This window comes from Sylvia atricapilla, chromosome 1 (genome assembly GCF_009819655.1).
Source record: "Sylvia atricapilla isolate bSylAtr1 chromosome 1, bSylAtr1.pri, whole genome shotgun sequence".
NCBI classification, from domain to species: Eukaryota; Metazoa; Chordata; class Aves; order Passeriformes; family Sylviidae; genus Sylvia; species Sylvia atricapilla.
Genome location: NC_089140.1, coordinates 36,152,047 through 36,172,915, shown reverse-complemented (window position 1 = coordinate 36,172,915; position 20,869 = coordinate 36,152,047). Strand labels below are relative to the sequence as shown.

Sequence of the window (20,869 nt, the reverse complement as noted above, 5' to 3'; positions counted from 1 at the left end):
AATAGTGTGGCCAGCAGGACCCAGGCAGTGATTGTTCCCCTCTACTGGGCACTGGTTAGGCCACACCTAAGTGTGTCCAGTTCTGGCTGCATGAGTACAAGAAGGACCCTGAGGTGCTGGAGCATGTCCAGAGCAGGGCAATGAAGCTGGTCTGGAGCACAAATTGGATGAGCAACATAAGGAGCTGGGGTTGTTTAGCCCTTACAAAAGGATGCTCGTGTGACTTTATTGCTCTCTACAACTACCTGAAAGGATGGTTGTATCCAGGTGGAAGTCTCTCACTTCTCCCAGGGAGCAAGCACTAGAACAATAGAGAATGCCCTTGATGATCTTAAAGGTATTTTCCAGCCTAAACATTTCTATGATTCTATTAGTCTGTCTCCTTAGAATTGCTCTTTAGTCATCTTACATGGTTGTACAGAAAAAAAAATTACATAGAAGAGCTTTCTTCCAACAAATGGTTAGTAATCTGTCTTTGTGTACTGCACAATGGAATAATGTCATCAAGGTAACCTGCATAGTAAAGGCAGTGTAAAGTAAAGAACAGTATCCCAATTTTCTTTTAAAGAAAGATGAGTGGCAGTTCCAAATTGCTGGTGAAGATGTCCATTGATTTGTTGAACTAGACTGCATAAAGTGATTAAAATACTGATGTAATGACAGTTGTATCACTTCTGTAAATATTTATGTAGTGCACTTTCTTCTCCAGAAAAATTAATTTAGGAGGTATTCTCAAATATTGAGTCCTTTTTTCTTTGCTATTGATAAACTATTAGTGATAAACTATTAATAGACTAAACTATTTAGTGATAAAATAGTGATAAACCAAGTTACTAAGCCTTAAATACTTTACAGGGTATTTATTGGAAACTATTTTAAGAGTTGTGATAGGAGTATATCTGGAAAAAATTCCAAGGGTAGCTAGCCTTGATTCAAGCATGGGAAGTCATACATACCTAATATACTGAAATTCCTTGTTATATTTCTGACTTAAGACTTAGGTAGATTGGAGTGCATACAGTGCAATCAGCTGTTCAAAACAGTTTTGGCTAACAAGCTATGGAACACTGAAAATAGAACTGAGAAAAGAAAAAGAAGAAGATTCAAACTTTTATCTTCCACATTAGACCAGTTTTCAAATCCGTCATCTGTCATTTGAAGCAGGTGTCCAGAAAGCACAGTAAAGGTATTTGTCAGTGAGAAGTTATTAATGTGTGAAGATGATTATCAGCTTTTTTGCGTGTGCTTCTTCTGGAACAACAGTGAGAAGTGCCTGTTATAAAAAGAGGGGTAAAGATCTGTTGGTAACAGTGGGGAGAGCAGTAAGAGCATGGTTGGTGGCTGTTGGCAGACAAATGTAATACCAAGGTGGACTAGGTGGATCATGCCTTTCTGCTGAAGTCAAATTATCTCTTCCCCACTGTAGTGTTGGTGATGCTTCAGCCATGCTGTATTCTATCAGTCTGCTTCAAGAGAATAAGTATTAAAAAAGAGAATCTTGTTTTGTGCTAAGGGCTTAAAAATGTTTTGATGTGTAGGACAGCAAGAGCAAGAAAAGCACTTGGGACTTGCAGTTGATGATGGTGGTTGCTGCCTGGTACAAATGTTTGGGTTTTGTTCTTGGACCAACCTCCAGTAAAGTTTTGTCCTTCATGTGGAAGAGTTTTGTCTTTCTAATCATAGCAAATTTCTTCCCCATGGAACTCTGGGTAGTTATTTAACTGAAATGAAGCAAGTACACAGAAGACAGAGCTCAAACCCAGAATCTTATGCCTTGCTCCTGAAATATGCTGCAGCTGAGTGATGATGAAGACATGAATAATTGAGTGACTTTTAGTCATTGCTAGAATGGAGTAGAGTTTTCCAGCTAGCAGAAGTGGTGATAAGTGTTTTTTCTGCAGATGCTGCCAAATACCAGGTTAGCATCAACAAAGAATGTAAGAGTGTTGCTAAGCTACAGAATAGTTTGGTGAAATGTGAACATTATTTAAATAATGTTTTCAGTAGTTGAGTTATTTTGACCTTCCCTTATCCATCTCTTCACTGGATTACATTAGCCAGATGTTTGTCCGTGAGGTGGTTTTGTCCAACGGTTGTGGTATGAACAGTCAGAATGGTGCATTGGAACCCTGCTAATTCTATGCCTGTGTCACTTAGCAAGTCTCAAAACAGCTGCATGTAGCTCTCGAGAAGGAGCAGAAAAAGAAATGATACTTCAGAAATTTCACAGGCAAGGAACTGCTGGGAATTGTTGGAAGTTTTCTGCCAGAATTATGCAGATCACTCTACTTGAGTAACCAGGACTTGTGTCACATCTTTTAAAGTAGGTGAGAGTTCATCGTAGGTGAAGAGCTGTTGAGATGCACAGAAGAGTGAAAATAAATGTTTTTTCTTTTTACAAAGAGATCATTCAGAGATGCTGCTAAGTGCTTTTCAGTCCCTTACTTGATCTGAAACTAAATATGCTTGTAGTTGGCCTTTGTCAAGTAATTTCATTACTTGCTTGGGGACAGGTTGTGTGATACTGAGAAGTAACCTTCTTCTGGTTGTGTTTGCTCAGTCAGATTGCTGAGTGTTGGAAAGAGTAAGGGAAGATTCTTCCATTATTGCACTATTTTTGTCCAGAGCTATGCAAGTTCATGACTCTGCCATGAGAGTCACAGATGATGAGTTATATTTGGAAATCTTTACATCGCAGCTCAGACAGACCTTCATAAAAAAACATACTGAGGATTGAAAGTGTCGGTGATTACTAGTTGTGGGAATGAGCTAAATAGTTCCTTATTGTTGCAAAAACCTTGTATGTGTGGCTGGTCTCAATAAGGCTTTTATGTGCTCAACATTGAGAAGGATAATTCATAGGGAAACCTTTTGAGATCTGTGCTACACACTGTGTCACTGCAGTTATCTGGTGACCAGGACCTATGCTGTTGGAAAGAATCCCTAGGGTTTTGGTGTGCCTCCAGCCAGGGACTTGAGATGTATGTTTCACTTATAATCCTTTACTTTTTGTCAATTAACATTTTCACTTTCAGGTGCTATTTTATTTGTTAATCTTTCAGAAAACTAACTAACTGATTAACTAACTTCCCTGTTAATTAATAGGAAAGTTGGTTGTTGTGATAGGCCACTATGTTCTTGTGTGAAACTGAAATACAGTGGTCATTTCGCTGTGGTTTCATCACTGCTGGTGTTTGTGGATGCCCTTGGCCCTTTCTGGTGTAGCCAGCAGCCTTGGACACTCTTGTTGACCACTGCCTTACAAAGCCAATGTTCTGTCAACAGCACTGATCAGGTTGCATTGATCTTAATCTTGATATTTTGCTTCTATACTTAAATTTCAAACAGTCTTTCCTGTTTCTAAATGCCTACTAAAATGCCTCCATCCTGCTGCATGGTGTTGGCAATAGTTCTCTTGCGCGCTGTTTGCAGAAATAACAGTCAGACTAAGGACAAAGTTGCATCATTGCTCCAGACTCTTAATTTTTCTCTCTAAAGATTTAGAAGATTAAATTTCAGAAGTGGACATTATTGGATAGTATTTAAACACTAATTAAAGGTACTAAATATAAAATTGTGAATATTGCTGTTCTCTTTGGAAGCGGAATTTCCTTCATTGCAGAGCAGTATAGAGCATTGCAGAGCAGCTAACTGAACAGTGGCTGCTGTTATCTCTTAATTTTGCTCTTACCTGGATATTGTCATTCTAGATATTTTCAGACTTAGTAGCTTACTATTTGACAGTAGAAATCAGGCTGAGTAATGTAACTGGGAACTTGAAAAATATAAATATGCTCTTTAACCAAGATGTTCTTAATGAAAATGTGTGTAATGAGATGGAATTTTTTTAAGAGTCTGTTTTGCTCTGTATCCATTGTGAATTTACTTGGGGGGAAAGAGACGCAAGATGTGAGCATTTGATTTCCAACTTCAACTTCTTGCTTATTTGTGTGGTGCATTATTTATTTAAATGGTAAAATAGTAAATTTAAGGGCATTTTTTTTTTCTATCTTTAACATGTTTTTTACTTACTTTGTATCAGCACTACCGTTTACTGAATTATGCTTTGAATGGATGCTTTTGTTTTGTAAACTTGGGTTGAAATTTGGTTTTTGCTTATGTCTAGGAAAACAGCATTATACTGAATATCTGGCTGAAGAATTGGGCTTTCACTTTTAGCCATTAGGTCTCACAGGTAATTCAGTTCTTATTTTGTTTAAAGATGGGTCACTTCAGGCTGCAGTTCTTCAGCATGCCATGTTGGGGAAATGCTTTAGTTCATAACAAAAACTCTGGGAGTTGGGAGTGAAAAGATCAGGGCCGCTTAAAATCAGTCTTGAGTTTTATTCTGTGCCAAGAGCCTCTGTGCTATTCTCAACCTGCTGATATTTTGAGTATTGCAGTTACTTGAACACTTGTGACTTCTTATGCTACATTCATGCAATGGGAGAGGTGATAGAAAACCATTGTGACTGGATAGTCTTTGTGATTCATGTTACCATAATAATAAGAATGGGAGTTTTCATCCTGACTATAAAAATACAAGTTTGTGACTACTTAAAAAGTCTGTTTTAAAGGTGTGCGAAGTACTTGTTTGTTTTCTGGACTAATAGCTGTATTTTGAAGACAAAGAGTTTCACATTGCCCAACTTTTGAGTTTGACATTGGTGACTCTGCTAATTGTAATAGAGCTGTGGAACTGTTTCATTCCAGATGGAACTTTAATCTGGCTTCTGATTGAGCTGAGTGTCCTTGTAGAGTCTCTTAGCATCTGCTTTGGAAATGTATATAACATTATTCAAAATTTGTACCAAATTAAACCACCCTAAGGCTATAATTCAATTTTTCTTTATTGAGAAATGTATTGTCAACAACTTTATGCCACAGAGTAAAACCTGCTCTAGATCTATTATTTTTTTGGCTATTAACTGGTCATTTAGATTACTGTGATTGAATTTCCAGATTCTTCAAGTTTACCTTATCAGTTGTAACCTTACACTAAGGAATCAACAAATAAGGCAAATGTGGTCTCTTGGTGTTTTTTGTTGTTTATGGGGGGTTTTTTTGCTTAAAGTAGGTGAGCTTGAATTGATGCTTTCTAGCATAAATGATTGGATTATATTTTTATTTATCAAATAGTGATGTTTTAATAATTCTGGCTAAATTCTTTGGATGAAGCTTGAGATATTTGTTTTGGTATTTGGATTGTAAAATAATAACAAAAAAAAGGCGTGAAATATACTGAAATACACCATATCACATCAACTCCATTCTGTACCTTTAGTTTCTCTTCTATGTCTAACAGTTAATGATTGTGACTTTCTTATTTCTCAGTTCTCTAAAGTCTACTGTATCTAATTGTAGTTTTTATTATAAAATCTTCATGAGCTCAGTATAGCTGCTGTTTTGAATACCAGTTCTGTTACTAATGATGGTCAGATTAGGGTAGCAAATTGATGCAGTTTTTCAGTTAAGACCATGATTTGTGAAATAGTCTCAAACTGGTTATGAGGAGTCTCTAATGAAGTTGTGAAGTGTTAGGCAGCTGTATATGTTGATGGTAAAATGTTCAGTAGATACACTTCTTATTTCAGTTTTGGGCATGGCCAAAATTTAAAACCACACAATTATGAACTGAAATTGTGATAAGTCGCATACCAGAGTTATTGAATTTTTTTGTTCACTTTTTTCTTCTTTCAGTGCTGAGTCGAAGAGCCATAAGCATGTAGCCAAGTTCAGTCAAGAAAAGTGGTAGAGCAGTGTTAAATCCCTTTATAATCTTCTTTTCCTATTACAGCTGTGCTACACAACAGAAAGCAAGATAGAATTTCCAATGTACAAGTGCCATTCTCTCCACTTCCAGCAGACTGACTTGCCCAGTGTTTTGGGGAATGGGTGTCACAGTCTGCCATCAAGGATGGAATCTGAGCCCTAGTTCACTGACATCATCCCCACTCCAGCTTCATGCAGTGTTAGATGTCCCCATCCTCCGTCATTAAGTTCCCGTGCAAGTCTCTATGTATTTATTTGGGTTTGACTTGAAGAAAAAACAAAAGTTATTTATTTTATATTCCAGACACTTTGGTATTTGATTTAAAAACAATTACATTACTATGAGCACGGAATTGCAACCCCACAAAATGGGTTAGCCATTCAACTGGTGTAAAAGGAAATCTCCACTTCCCTAACATATCTTCCTTTGGACATATTAGCTGCCTTGCTCCATCTTTCTTCATGCTCCATCTTTTATGCCTGAAGACGTTTAGACAGGTTTGAGTTTCCAAGCTCTTTGTCAGTGAACAGAAGAGGTTGTACATAGATTGCTTCATGGCAGAAGCCTATCTTCTGGAGGAAGGCAGTGACTGGGCCAAAATGGGATATTTATCTCCTGTCAGACAGCCTCAAATCAGTATTACACTATCATGCATTTATTAGAGTGTACAGAAATTGCAAAATTTTTGTGGTTTCTTTCCTTATGCTTCAGGCATCCTTATTTATGTGTTACAAGAGACAATTGTTACAAAGTGAGAGTACACACGAGATAGAGACACAGTTGCTAAATCAATCTCTCTGGTATCTTAATGCTGTCAGCTTGTACTAAAGTCTGAAAATATATGACCAAATCACTCATTAATTTCTTGAGAGTGGTTGAAGAGTAAATACCATCATTCAGACTGTCTTTTCCAGCATGGTGTTGGAAATATCCCAAACCTAACACAGTATCAAGGAAATGGATATGGAGGAATGCAGTAATAATAATAATTATTAAATAATTAAATAATTAATATTTAATAATACTGAGGGTATTCTCAGTACCTCTTGGGAATTTTCTTTTTCAAGTTTTTTCATATCAAAAACAAGTGAAAAACCAAAAAACCCCCCATCTTTCATTTACTTTCCCAGATTCTTCCATCCATGATGCTTAAAAAAATCCCATTGCTGCTTTGTGACTTCACTCTTCACTTGGTGACTTTCAAACCTCTGTTACTTTTTTATGTGCAGAAAATTGTTGTAATCTGGGAAATTTTACTTTGCAGGCATATATCTGGTTTTGAAAGGACTAAGTATAAATTAGGTCTTCCTTTTAGTCACAAATAAAAAGACAATATTCTAAGGGTTTTTTAAAGCACCCAATGACAATTTTCAGTCTCCATGGAATAAGGATTTTATGATGATTCTTTTCATTTATTCTCATCTGATGACATGAAATTGAAGAATAAAGCATGGAGAAAAATGAACCATAAGAAACATGGTTTGTGGGAACATGACCTACTTTCAGGAAGTCACTATTTCCCTCTTCTTTCTCTTATATGAAAATTTATTTTTGTGGGTCACACATACTAGCAAATACCTAGCATGATCCCCAGATTAGTGGTGTTGCCATTCAGCTGGTCAGCTGCAGAGATGAAGCTATTTCAACATCTCTGTGATACCTGCATGGTTGTACCAAGAGGAGTCGCAGATTGATATAGAGTGTATTTACATTGTGGTTTGACAATCATTAAATTACTATTTGATGTAGTTAAAATTATTTATAAAAGTGTGAAAAAGTAATAGGCTGTTTCTTGTGAGTTTTTAGCCATTGGTTATTAGTAAGTTTAATTTATCCTCACTAAAATGGAATTAAATTACATAAATACATATCTCTGATAAATGTAGATGTACTTCAATTAGATAGTTAAAATCAGAAAGAAAAGAGGTTAAATAAAGTGAAAATATTTAATTCATAGATACCTGGATTTTGGTTTGACCTATGTTTGTTAAAGGCAGATATGTTTGTCATTCTGATGAAGATGCATTTCTTCTTACCTTGCTGTTGACAGAATTTCACCTACTTTTCCCATTTATTATGATAATAGTCTACCAGATGTCATATGTCACAGCCTAGTGAGGTTGTCTCTGCCTATTACCACGTATATATAATGTGCATTCTAGTTTTTCTTTCCTTAATTTAGAAAATTTTATATGCTCTTTGACATCCCCTGTTTTATTAGTGAAAGAATAGAGGCAAACTATTTAAAATACTCGAAAGCAAGTTTAGAAAGGGTAGGCTATTTTATTCCTATTTTAAATAATGTTACTGTAATAGTCTGCCTTTGTATGGTGAATAACTGAGTCTCATATAAATGGTCATGTATGTTAAAACTCTAGTAAGTTACGCTGTGCAGCTTTTTTGAAAACTGGTGATTTCAGTGGACAGATACATAGGTAACTGCGAATGAAAAAAACTGAAAACACAAGTTACTGTATCTTATGGATAGATCTAGTGATAAGAACAACAGAAATCACATCTCTTTAGCTAAAACATAAAATTGGACAATAGTCTTTCTTTCTCAAAAGTGTTATAATCTAAAGGACAGGATAATCTCTTGCATGTATGTACAGAAGATTCAAAAAAAGTTTTAGCACAGACACAGCAAGCTGCCTTTTGATTGAAGTTGTAGCATTGTATACACCTCATGGGGATACATTCCCACATGGGAACTTCATGTTGCAGAACTAGAGCTACCTGTGAAAGCACAGCCAGATTGAGGAACTAGCACTTTTCAATTGTACTGGAAAATTTTATTTCTCTACAAAGTGTTGTGCTGAAAAGGTTCATATCTTGAAAAATGTGTGTTTTCTACAAGTTTGAGCTGTGTTCATTTTGCATTATGTATCAGCAAGGAAGATCACATTGACTTTTCATTCTTATGTTGTTTTTTTTTTTTTTTATGTTTGAGTGCTTTTTTCGTGTTAAAAAAAAGGTTAAAGTGCCCTCTAGATTTATGGATTTTTTGTGTTTGCATACTAGAACCCACAGAACTCCATTTAAGATGTTATTTTCTTTCAAAATCAATATTCAGAAGTTTAAAGGCTTTTTATTTTTTTTTTGTCCAGAGCAACAACAAGAACATGCAACAATCAAATGTAATGTAGTTTGTTTTCTTATATTTTACTGTGGAATTGTTGATACGTAAGGATAACTGTTGCATGAAAATGCTTTTGTTCTTCTACAGTAATATTTTAGATGAAAGAATGAGTTCTTCTCTGTACATTTCTGAAGGGATCATTGTAGTCCTTAAAGCTGCATTATAGAATGTAATATAGATGAATATGGCAAAAGTCAACATAGGAAACTTACGCTTGAGGTAGAAGAAATCAATATGAAGCCTGACATTTTTCTTTTATATTTGCAGTATCTGTGCAACCAGAATTGACCAAGGCTCAGAATACTTGTAATTAGACAGTCCTGAAAAAAAAATTAAATAAAAAAGTGGGTCACTGTGTGAAATCAGTATTATACTCCTGAATTTCTTTCAAAATTAGTTTTGATTTCTAGTAATAAAAACCCAGCACTTAGGTTTAATTTATATGCCTTTCAAAGACTGGAATTTTTCAAGTGACTGTATTTTAATTATAAAATGAAAGCAAAGGAATATGTTAAATTTTAAATATTAATTTTTTTGTAAAGGTCAAACAAAACTGAAACTGTGTATGTTCAATAGGAATCCCTCTTTTATTGAAATGATTATCTGTCGGATGTCCATCTTTGTAAAATGAAAAGTGTGAGGAAAAAAAAGAGAGGAGAGAAATTTGTATAAAATAACAGGTTTTTGGGTTGTTTTCCTCCCCTTTCCTTAAACAAAATGTAGATGGCAAGTCCCAGTCCTTCTGCAGTCCTCTTACACTGAGAAAAAGGCAGACATGGTGCACAGAAAGAAACTTTTTGGTCAGTCTTATGTTGAGAACATTTTTCTAGGTGAGCAAAGCCTATACTTAGGCTCTACCTATCTATAGTAAAGACATCTGAAGTATTTATACCAGTTTTAATAATGGGGCAACAAACAAGGATATCTTTAGGCTAATGGAGCAAATGTGGACTAGTTGATGAGCTGTTTGCACTTCTGATTTCAACACTTAGACATGATTATAGGATGTATGCACTCTCTTCAGTTTGGAGCAGTAGCAAGTTTAATGAAGCTGAAATGGCTGTCAGTATTCTCTTTTTACAGTTCCTAATGTCAATAAGGCAAATTTCTTACAGAGGCCTAAATCTCAAATAAAAGAAGCAATTGTTACAGCATTTAGAAATAATTCTACTGTAAGTTTTGGTTTAAACTTGCGGTGTAGGCTTCTGTACTCTGCTCTGTCTTCCAGAGCTTTTTTTTTTTTTTTTTTTTTTTTTTTTTTCTTGTGGTGTTAATATGGCAGCTTAATTTTGTATGGTTGAATTTATTTTGCAGTATGATTCTTACTCAGATTTTTCTGATGTGTTTTACAGAAACATCAATAATATAGTTCGTGATGTTTTCCAGCATTCACATTTCTTAATTTGCTAATGTCTGAATTAGCAGAATATACTGTTTAAAATAGAATTAATAATTTCATATAAAATGGGCCATTTTTTACTTGTTCAATCCTACTTCTTTATTTTTTTCAAGAATGGCTTAATCATGTTTCATAGTTGATCACTTTGCCTGCAGATTACCACTTTGTGTGTTTGTAGTTTACTACTTGTTTCTCAGAAGCAACATCTCTTCAGCTCTAAAGCCAAGGAGGAAACAAGTATGCAGATTTATTTTTATTCTTGCATTTTGTCTGCATTTCACTCATTTGTTTGCATTTTATTAGGCCAAATCAGCCAAAGAGAAAACTATGACTTTTAATGCAAAGAGATGAGATTAGTTTGATTATGAATTAATATAATTAAAAAGCATCAGAATTTAACTGTTATTAAAGCTGCAATTTTAAAAAGGACTGTCACTGACACGCATTCAAAAAATATACTTAATGTAGTGTCAAACCCCTTTAATTTCCTTTAAAATAATTCCCAATCTCTGAGCACTTTTAATTGAGAATAGGGATAACCTCATGTGTTGTGTAATCTTGCTGATTTTAGTTGAAGTCATTCCTTTGCCTTATCAAAGTCGGCTCAACTACAGGGAGGTGGAGGTGTGCTTCTGTGCAGTGATGGTTTTCTCCTGAGCAGAACTCCAGTGTTACCAGTTCCTGACAGCTGCAAGCCAGCCTCTGGGCATCTTGCTAAATTTTCAAATGTAATTATACAGTAGACTTCCTTTAACAAATTCTGTGTTCCCCGCTATAATTATAACAGCTCTTGCCTCTAGCCTGTTCCTTATCTTACAACCCACCTCCGTATCTCCCACTGCTGGCTAGTGTTATCCAGTAGAGCTGAAGGGTCTAGAAAAGCAGTTTATTCTCTCTGTTGTCTTTAATCCATACAGAAGATCAGTTTCTTCTGATCCATTATACTCAAATGACGTGTCCCTTAAAGCTGAATATTGTTTTCTCATTCACAGAAGAGCTGTGGATTAGCATGCCACTTTCATTTTTCAAACAGTTTCTGATTGTTATTACAGGACAAGTTAAGATGAGAGTTAAGAGTTAAGAAAATTTTAAGAGCTATCTATGAAGTTGCTGAAGAAGCCAGGACAAAGAAAGGAGGTCTAAAAATACTTTTTTTTCATGCTGCGCAGTTCAGGATATAATTTCTTTCTACTATTTGTAGGTTAGGTTTTCATGTGTGAAGCTATTCATCCTCCTTTTAAGAACATACATGTAAAGCAATATTAAAAATAATCAGTGAAGCTTCTTTTACATGAAACCCTATGTAATTTTAGCCAAAGAATGATAAAACAGGAAAAGTTACCGACAAATGCTCTCAATCTAATATTGGCTCATGACAAAAAATTTAAAAACAACTATGCAGAGTAATAATCTCCTGTCCACCTGTCTATTAGCAGGGGGAGGGATGGGTTTGAGTATGGAAATCTGAAGGTAAGAGATAAAGGAGAGAGAACGTATGCTGTTGAAGATGTGCAGAGACACTTCTCCTTTTCCATCAGTTTCTTATTGTAGTTGGCTGTGGTAGATGGACTGGCACTGAGGAACAGGATTGCCTGGAAGGTGACAGATTACCATTCTTTTCAGTCTGTCCTGCAGCAAGATCAAGTACATTGACCAAACCTTTTCTGAGAAGCTTGAGCCAGTGACATACCCCAGCACTCCTTGAAGTCATGCTCCCACTGACTTTCTGTAATTTGTCTACATCTTTCTAAGAATTATGATGTCCAAAACTGTATAAAGTACAGAAAGACATGGAAAAAAATAATTTTCACTTTTCAGTGCAGGTGCTGCCACATGTGCTGCTGCATGTGCATACCCAACACACCCAACCACATGCACTTTGTGTGCTTGCCAGTGTATTTCAGTGAGATGTGTTTTTCAAAGATAAAAAAAAAAATACTCTTTTGATTTGTATTCTTTACTATTCTTTGCTGTGTAATGGTTTACTGCTGGTCCATTTTGTGTTCATATCTATGATGTGCCTTTTCTAAATGTAGGACTTTTTATTTGTCTTGATTGATTTCTGGCCATATCTTCCATTTTTCAAAAGCATTTGGAAATTTTTCCTTCTAAGTGCTGCTAGTTTCTACCAGCATTCTATTATCTGCTGATTTTAAAAATACTTACTTGGAGTCACTAGGATTGCAATGAAAATACCAGATAGAAACAAATGTCTCTGAGTAACATCTGTCATACGGTTTGAGAGACCTGGTAAAAAGATTTTTTTTAGAACAATTGCTCTCTGGTTTCAGTAGTGTTTATGCCCAGCTTATAATGATTATGTCTGGATAGTATTTTGTTATATATGGCATCAAAAATGCAGAACATGTTTAAAATGTCTCTAATCTAAAGTTTGTATCACATCTGCTGTTATCTCTTGTTCATGAACCCAGTTAGCAGTGAAGTCATTCAGATGAGTTTGAGGGGATCAGTAATTTTTTTCCTCTGTCTTCTTTTATCTTTTTCTTGAAATTTGTTTGTGCAGTACTGGGTTCTAGAATCTTTTCAGGTTTACTGGTAGAATATAACTTGAAGGTGGGACTTTGGCCCCCTGAGGGGATATTGGAGAGTACTTGTTCTGAGTTTGGTTGGGGGTTTTTTTGTGGGTTTTTTTTTTTTTTTTTCTTTTCTACTTCTTTTGATTTCCTTTATTCTGATCTTTTAGAAATAATGAGACAACAGATCCTACTGTGTTATGTCTCTTTCCATAATTTTCAGCATGAGTTTTCAAGTTGTTTTTTTGTTTAATTTTTTCATTCCCTTTGTTACTTTATTTCCTCTCCTTTTTTGTAGCAACGGCATGTGTGTCTTGTATCACTGTAGGTCTCATTGATCACTGATACAGGACATGGATGAAAACTTTTTTTCCAGTGAGACAAGCTGACAGGATGTGTAGAAGAAATTTTCTTTGCTTTTGCATGTTTTGTAACTTCAGAAAGGCACAGTTAGGCTCATAGCAGTAAGATTTCAAAGGTTACCATCAGAACATTGTGCTCCTTTGACACAGCTTATATACTAGGTGGAATGGCAGTAAACAGGTCAGTTCCAAAAGGAAATGAGATCCAAAATTTTGCTTCTCTGAAGTGTAAAATTAAAGATGATTGCATAGTCAAATCATCATTTGTAGCTTTTTGAACTGGAGGCCCTTAAAAAGGGTCAGGTAGAAGATTGAGGTGGGTCAAGGGGGACTTTGTTGAGGCTTGTTACATCAAAACATATTAAGGAGATCCTTTTATTCTAAATGACTGTGGATGATAGGATGGCCTATGAGTGGCTTTTTCTTGGAGTTTAATAAATTTGTATGTAACCACTTACTCTTTTTGTATATTGCAAGATGGAGAATTTCACCCTAAAATAAAACTACAAGATTAGGAGCAGTGAAAGTAGGGTGAATTTCTTTTCAGGTCTGTCATATAAGCTGAGCCCTCTTGCCCACCAACAAGAGAATGAGAACAGAAGCCAATTTGTTTATATCAATTGAGACTATCTCTTTAAAATTCTGTGTTTTATCTTTTACCTTTCAGTTGGCTTTACAGGTCACTTAATTTTTGTTACTTTCCTTTATTATGTGCTAAGAACAGAATGTTGCTGAATATGCTAAAATAGATGTGTATTTTTAAGGTTGGCATTTAAGCAGACAAAGGATCAGGCTTAATGCTGCTGTGATAATAAATAGTACTATAATTGATTGTTGATAGAAACCCTTAAAATGTATTTTTATGGTTGAAATGTACTTTGGATAAACAGTGTTCAGTTTGCCTATTAAAATAATTCACTATATACCATGGTTTCTTTGAGTATTAAGGAAGTAGGACTTTTCCAACAACAGTAATTGGTTGACACTGCTTGACCTTAATGCAAAGCTACAGTATTTAATGAACAAACGGAGGGAATAAAGTTTTGATAAATAAGGCAATTTTCATGAAACCTTTAGAAATACGCTTGAAGTCTTTTAGCGTTGGATTGACGGTCTCTCCTTTTGTGAAAAGAATAAGTGAATAATTTAAGGCTATATTTCATGTTTTCAGATCTTCATTCTGTCATATAAATAATAGACTGTGAAATGCAGCAGCTCCTGCATTCACAGATTTAATAGACCTGTACAAGTGAGTATCTTGCTTGGCTTCTGGCATCTTAAAATGCTCTTTTGTGTGTATGTATACCTGAGAAGCAATGCAGAAGTGGGACTTTCTTCAGTAACAAAATTCTGTGCTTTAAACATGCCACATATTCTGTTTTTAAAGGAATTGTACTTCTTGAAATATTTTCATTACATCTTGATGTCGATCTTCATATTTTTGAGCTTTAATTCTGTATTACGCTGGACAGATGTCAAAAAAGCAGCACATGGCTATTTGAAATTAAAGTCTAATTTAAAATTTACTTCATTAAGGAGAGACTGTGTGAAAAACATTCAGGTTTGAATCCCTCAGCATACATATTCAAAATACCATTGAATCTGGATGAGAAATTCATCAAATGTATTTACTAAAATAGTGAAATAACAAAGTAATTTATTTGGTTTACTACATGTATTCATAGTTCTGTAATTTTTTTTTAAATGGAAACAGTATTGGGGGAGGAAGAACAGACAATAGTAAAATTAGACCAGTTTCTTTTCTTTAGTTTAGTTTACTGTCTTTTGAAAGGAGAGTGAAGTAGGGCTTACTGAGAACAAGTGGCAAAGTATTGGGATGTTTTCGTGTTCCCAGTCTTCCAAGCAGAACATAGTTTTGTGACTAGTGGACCATGGGAAACATAAATACTTCTTTGGAAGGTATGTGCTATTGTGCCTGTTTTGTTACCTTGAAAAAATAGCTTCCCCTAAACACTTCCATTTATAGGTTTAAGGCAGATTACCTGTGTTTTCTTCCTGATACTCCTTTACACATTGGAGGAATTCTAGCTGTTAGGAACCTTCTGCTAGCATATGATACTGAACTCCTGCTTTCCTCCATCATATGTGGGAATGGAGGCATTTGTGCAAGTAGGGAAATACCTTTATTCCTATACTGAAGACTGTTTTCTGTAAATGATGTTCAAGACTTCTGACAGATGGTCTGCATTTGCCATGGTATTGATTTATGCAGTCCTCACTTAGGTTCCAGCAATGTCTAGGAGGTACCATTCAAAGTGAACTGTTTCCATGAGGGTGCCACCACTTTTGCTAAAATACAGGCAGGTTCTGTTTGTGCTTACTAATAGTTCAGCTCATGTAGTAAAGTTACTTTTTCTTACTTTTCAAGAAAAATAATCTTTATATCTTTTTACATGGTAATAAAAATTTTAATGTAATATTCTATTTTGTTTCATAAGTTACTCTGGTAACTTACTAATGTCTTCATCTTTTTTTCATTTTCTGAGATAATTTACTTCATATTTTTAGTAAGGCCATCTTTTGATTTCTACTATGCCAAATGCTTAAATGGAGAACATATTTTTCCCATTCTCCCTAGTCTATCTGACATGTTTGTAACTCAGAAAACATCAGTGCAAGTAGAGAGACCTTTTTGCAGTCTAACCTGTTGAAAAAACTGTCAAAACTATATGAATCACACAAAAATCTTTGTGCTGAACTGTGTGAAATACATTGTCATCCCCTCTATTTTCAGAACTTAGAAAGAGTAATATTTTCTATTTATTTTGCTACGTGGACATTATTTAAGCCATTGGCTGGGGATGATTCTGTTGTTTCAGTAAGAATTTACAGGATTAGTGTTTTAAATATATTGATTTTATTAAACAAACCAGTCACTGATTGGGTCTACCTGTGGCTGAGTTGGCTTGTGATACTTGAGCAATACATTTGTTATTGTTCCTTGTTGCTTCAGTACAAAACTGGGGTCTCATAGTAGTAACTCCTCTGCAAAGATACACATACAGAATTTGGGTGGAAATGCAGGAAGGAGGGTATAAAAAGCAAAGGAAGGCATTGGTAATGCAGAACAGCAAAGAATGCTTTGCTAGTGGCTAAATGGATACATTTGCTGATGCTGATGATTTCTTTTAAATTCTGAAATGGTTACTGTTCTTTATTTAGTCAGTGTGGCTTTTTTTTAACACCTATAGAAATTAGAAAGAGCAGTAGTTATGACAAATGGACTATGTAATTTGAAAATTGTATTTTGTCACATGTTTTAGTCACAAAACCTAGTTGAAATCAATTGTCCAAACATTCACTTAACATATTAATAAGTAATACAGGAATACTCTAAGCCTCTTGAATTAGATATATTACATCTTGTTACAAAATTTAATGCCAGGCTTAATAACTCAAAGTATGCTCTAGAATAAAAATACATTTATGTGCTAGTATATTGTAATTAGAATGCTAATCCAAATTACAAAAAACTCCCAAACCCACTACTCAGTTGGAACTGTTTTATATACTCAAGAGTAGACAATTACCTTTAATTTAATTTCTTAAAAAAGAAATCCCAATTTTATTTTTTTTACAAGTGGGTATGTTTTTGTGGTGTATTTCTAAATATTGCAACACTATAAAATTGCACTGTCAGATTGAGCTGTAATCTGACAACAGTGGTTGGATTTCAGGAGCTTTTTGGGTCTTCACCTGCAAAATCAGTGTCATTTAGGACTTTTAAAAAAATGCGGCTAGATGGTTGTGTTCTTACATTTTCTGTTGAAAACACTACGGGAACAGTAAAGTACCACCTTGTCAAAAAGGGAAGATGATGTTTCCAATTCCACACTACTAGTTTTGCATATTTGTAACAGGAAGAATTATTTTAAAATATCGTTTTATCCCACCATGAATGGACTTTAATGATCTCACCTTAGCTGAAAAGTTCCGCATAAACATATTTTATGAAGAGGGTTTGTTTGAATTTTTTGGTGTATTTTTGTGATTTGAACAGTTAAAGGAGACTTAACAAAATATAGATGGCTGATCAGTTGCTGATGTTTCATTTGTTAAATTTTTCTTAGAACCACAACCTTCAACATTTTTAGTGTGTATGTAACCAGCCATAGTATATTGTTGAACCATACACAACTTCTTGTGGTCTTATCAAAAATGATTAAACAACTTTCTAGAAAATAGATCTAAAATACCATATTACAGAAATTTGTAAGATACATATTTTTAAAAAGTTCACTCACAGGAGGAGAAATTGAAAGTAATGCTGAGAAGTAGCCAAGAATCACGTTGATAAAAATTTCAGGTTGAATACTAAGTGTCCATAATGCTCAAGTTGTCAGAGTTGTCCATCTGCCATTATTGATATCTTAGAAATAAATAAATTAAACCACAGGGATTTATTTTACATGTTGTTTCTATCTCTCCTGATACATGATTATGTGAAATTAAATACTTATTCCACTTGTAAATACTTCAGCAAATTGCAGTCACTTTTGTTTTTACTATATTGAAATGTCCAGAAGAAATGCAGTGCCTTACATCTTGAATCCTTAACTTGAATCCTGTTAGATCAAATAAAAAACTGAAACTATTTTTAGGATTTTTTTCATTAAGTCTATTTGTTTTCCATCTGAAGGGCAATCCAGAAGTCTTGTACCAGGACTGCCACTCTAGCTTCCTCATTGCTCCTGGTGGCTGGGGCATATCCCAATACTATTTGCCTGTTGAATGTTTGGAGAATAGCCTTCTGAAGACGACTGTCTCCTTTGTGTTTGAGCATCTGCTACTATGTAAGTTAATTTTTATCTATTTTTTTTTGAAAAAGCAAACTGAGTTTGCCTCATTTTCATTAATGTCATAGTTGCACATTTAACATTTATAAAAATATTGGTGATGTGTCTCCTGCAGTTGTCCAAAAAGTATTTTCATACCAATCTTGTATCAAAAGAAAGCTTACTTTACGAACATGGGTTCTTTCCTCCCCAGTTTGCTGCATTAAATTTTAAAAGACAAGTGAAAATAGTGACTGTAGTGTATTCGGTTTTAAAACTGATGGATAACTGTATTGCAGTCTGCTTCCCACAGAACTGGTGAAACATAGACCATGTCAGCGGGAGCTTTTCTTTGCTTTCTCCCATAATATGCCCTAAGTCCCGACCTGAAGGGGCAATTCACTATCTAATTTAAACCTCTCCTTAACATTAACAACATGGCAGTGTTTAGTAATGATACAGTGTTTACTGTTAAAGACTTGCCAATTTGGCCTTAAGTAGCTAGACTATATTACCTCAATTTGCCATATTCCCTCTGTTTAGTTTGGAATTATCTTGCAAATGTTAAGGTGATAGTATTGAATTGTGTGAAGGAATTATAAATTGGAAGTCCTAGAAGTGTGGATTTAAAGTTCTAGTATTGGTCTATAGAAACACACTGGTTCAAGTAGTTAAAGGTCAGTAAACTCATTTTAATAGGTACTTTTTTTGTTTTCTGCTTTTACTGACTTCCATCAGTGCCTTTAATTAGTTACTTTTCCTTCCTATTCTCTGGATAATTTAAAACTCCTTTTGGAAGTGATTTTTAAAATGTATATGAGCTTGTATACATAGTTTCTGTACCTTTTAAGAGTAGTTAGTTTTTTCCAGTGTTGCAATAAAGTACAGAGCACTATGCAGTACATTAAAGACATAGAGCCTATGCATCAGAACAATTTTCATGCCTCACTCAATTCTTAATGTAAATTAGTAGGAACATTGGTTATCCATTTGAGAAATTGAGTTGGTATAAAAATAAAAATGCACTTATGGTATGTGGTGCTTTGTGTATCATCTTGGGAGTGTTTTGCTGTTTATCTGTCACTTGCATTAGAAAAAGCAGTCACTGGCTGCAGGTGACATTAAAAATTAAAGGTTAACCTCAATTTCTTTACTGACCAGACGTGGGGCAGAAAGTTCTTCTGGATGTCTGCCTGGATTTTGATACTGTCAAATAGAGTTGAGAAGTAAAGACTGGTGCCTTTGGTGGCTTAGTCTTTTTGCATGTGCATGTGTGCTTATATGATTTCACCATTTCCAAGTGTTTAGACTGCTTCTTATAGGTTATATCAAGATCGTTTTCCATGGCATCCAACTTTGTGAAATTAAAAAATTACATGATAACACTATAGTAAGTAATTATAATGAACTCATTTTAATGATCTAGATAATTCTAGGAATGTCTTTTTATTTTGTTGCTTAGAAAAACTAATTAAAATATCTGTCTTTCCTATTACTAGAGAATATGTGTCTTTCAAAAAACTAGTTAAAATTGTTCTTGAAAATTGCTTAAGAAGCTTTTGAGTATTCTGGGTAACTGATTTACATTTAATGTAAGACAAGCTTTATACACTCATGAACAAACCTGGGAGATCTTGAGGTTTTTGACGAATTCGGCTTCTCCCTCATAGTGCCTTCAAAGTGAGCCAAGTTCAGTAACATGAGCTTCCCTTGTCTATCACTCCAAATGTTACAGGCAGCATTCAGGCTAGTCAAGAAGAGTTCAGGCAGCAGAGGTTTCCATGTAACCTGCCAGATATCTTTCCTTTGTTAAAGAGGTATTGTGCTTGCTCAGTGGTAGACCAGACTACAGGCAAGTCTTGATCTTTGAGATGCAGCTTGAAGCTGTGGCTGCTGCTCTTGCTTTCCATTTCATCTCTTAATTTTCTTAGCCATGCAGTAAGGTAGTATGCATGTAGTGAGTAGATCTGGTGCTTCTTGTTGCCTAATGAGAAGGGAAGAAAGAAAAATGATTTTTTTTTTTAAATGAGTAAAATAGACTGCCAAAATGCATGCTTTTTTTCTTCCCCTATCCTCCATTTACCACACAGTGAATCTCTTCTGTCCATGGCTGTTTTCCCTCTTACAGCTCTTTGTAGGAAAACAAGAAAATAGAAGTTTCATTAAAGAAAGCAAGGCATATTGCTAATTTAGAAAGGAACACTGCAGTTGATGTATTAGAGGAACCCCAGTATTTCAGATGTGTATAATCTTATTAAAATTGTCTCTCTATGTACTTGCTTCATAGTAAGCTTAGCACAGTTGTTTCAGGACTTGTATACTGTAGATTGTTCTGACTACAAATTAAATCATGTTATGAATTCTTTGGTGGGAAAGTGATAATGCTCATTTAGTGTGCTTTACTTATTATTTCTAATTTGTTAAAGCTATATTTAAGACAGATAATTTCTCTGAAGACAAAATTTTTTTAAATGCTGGTTACTTATTTTCCTGTAGTTTTCCTCTTTGAAATTTTTCCAGTGTTCTCTGAGATTGGTTTCACTTAATACTTCTTGGTTTCTTGTGTTTCAGATATTTTTATGTTGATGTAATACTCAAACTGGTCAAGCAAGTTTCACTACTGAAGTGATTTATAAAGGAACTGAAACACTATACAGCTTTAAACATAGTTCCTTTGACTTAGGGAGTAGTTAAATCCCATATAATAGTTGATAATTATTGGCTTGCAGCCTGGTTCTGAAGTCTTTGTTTTAGAAAGTGGGTTATGAAGCATCAAGCAAACTGAATGTTGTTTTTTTTTTCAGATGAAGTATCTGAGGTAATTAAATACTTCAGGAATTTATGATTTGTTTGTAATTTGAAATAC

General features: G+C 34.8%; 1 protein-coding gene across 3 annotated transcripts in view; it reads left to right on the top strand.

The window, feature by feature from the left end:
• Positions 1-20,869, top strand: part of TBC1D5 (TBC1 domain family member 5) — a 316,602-nt gene that overhangs the window by 52,310 nt on the left and 243,423 nt on the right. For all 3 annotated transcript variants that reach the window (XM_066319616.1, XM_066319630.1, XM_066319620.1), the window contains one exon: positions 17,868-18,021. The gene's annotated coding sequence lies outside the window, so the exon portion shown is untranslated. The remainder of the gene's footprint in view (positions 1-17,867; positions 18,022-20,869) is intronic.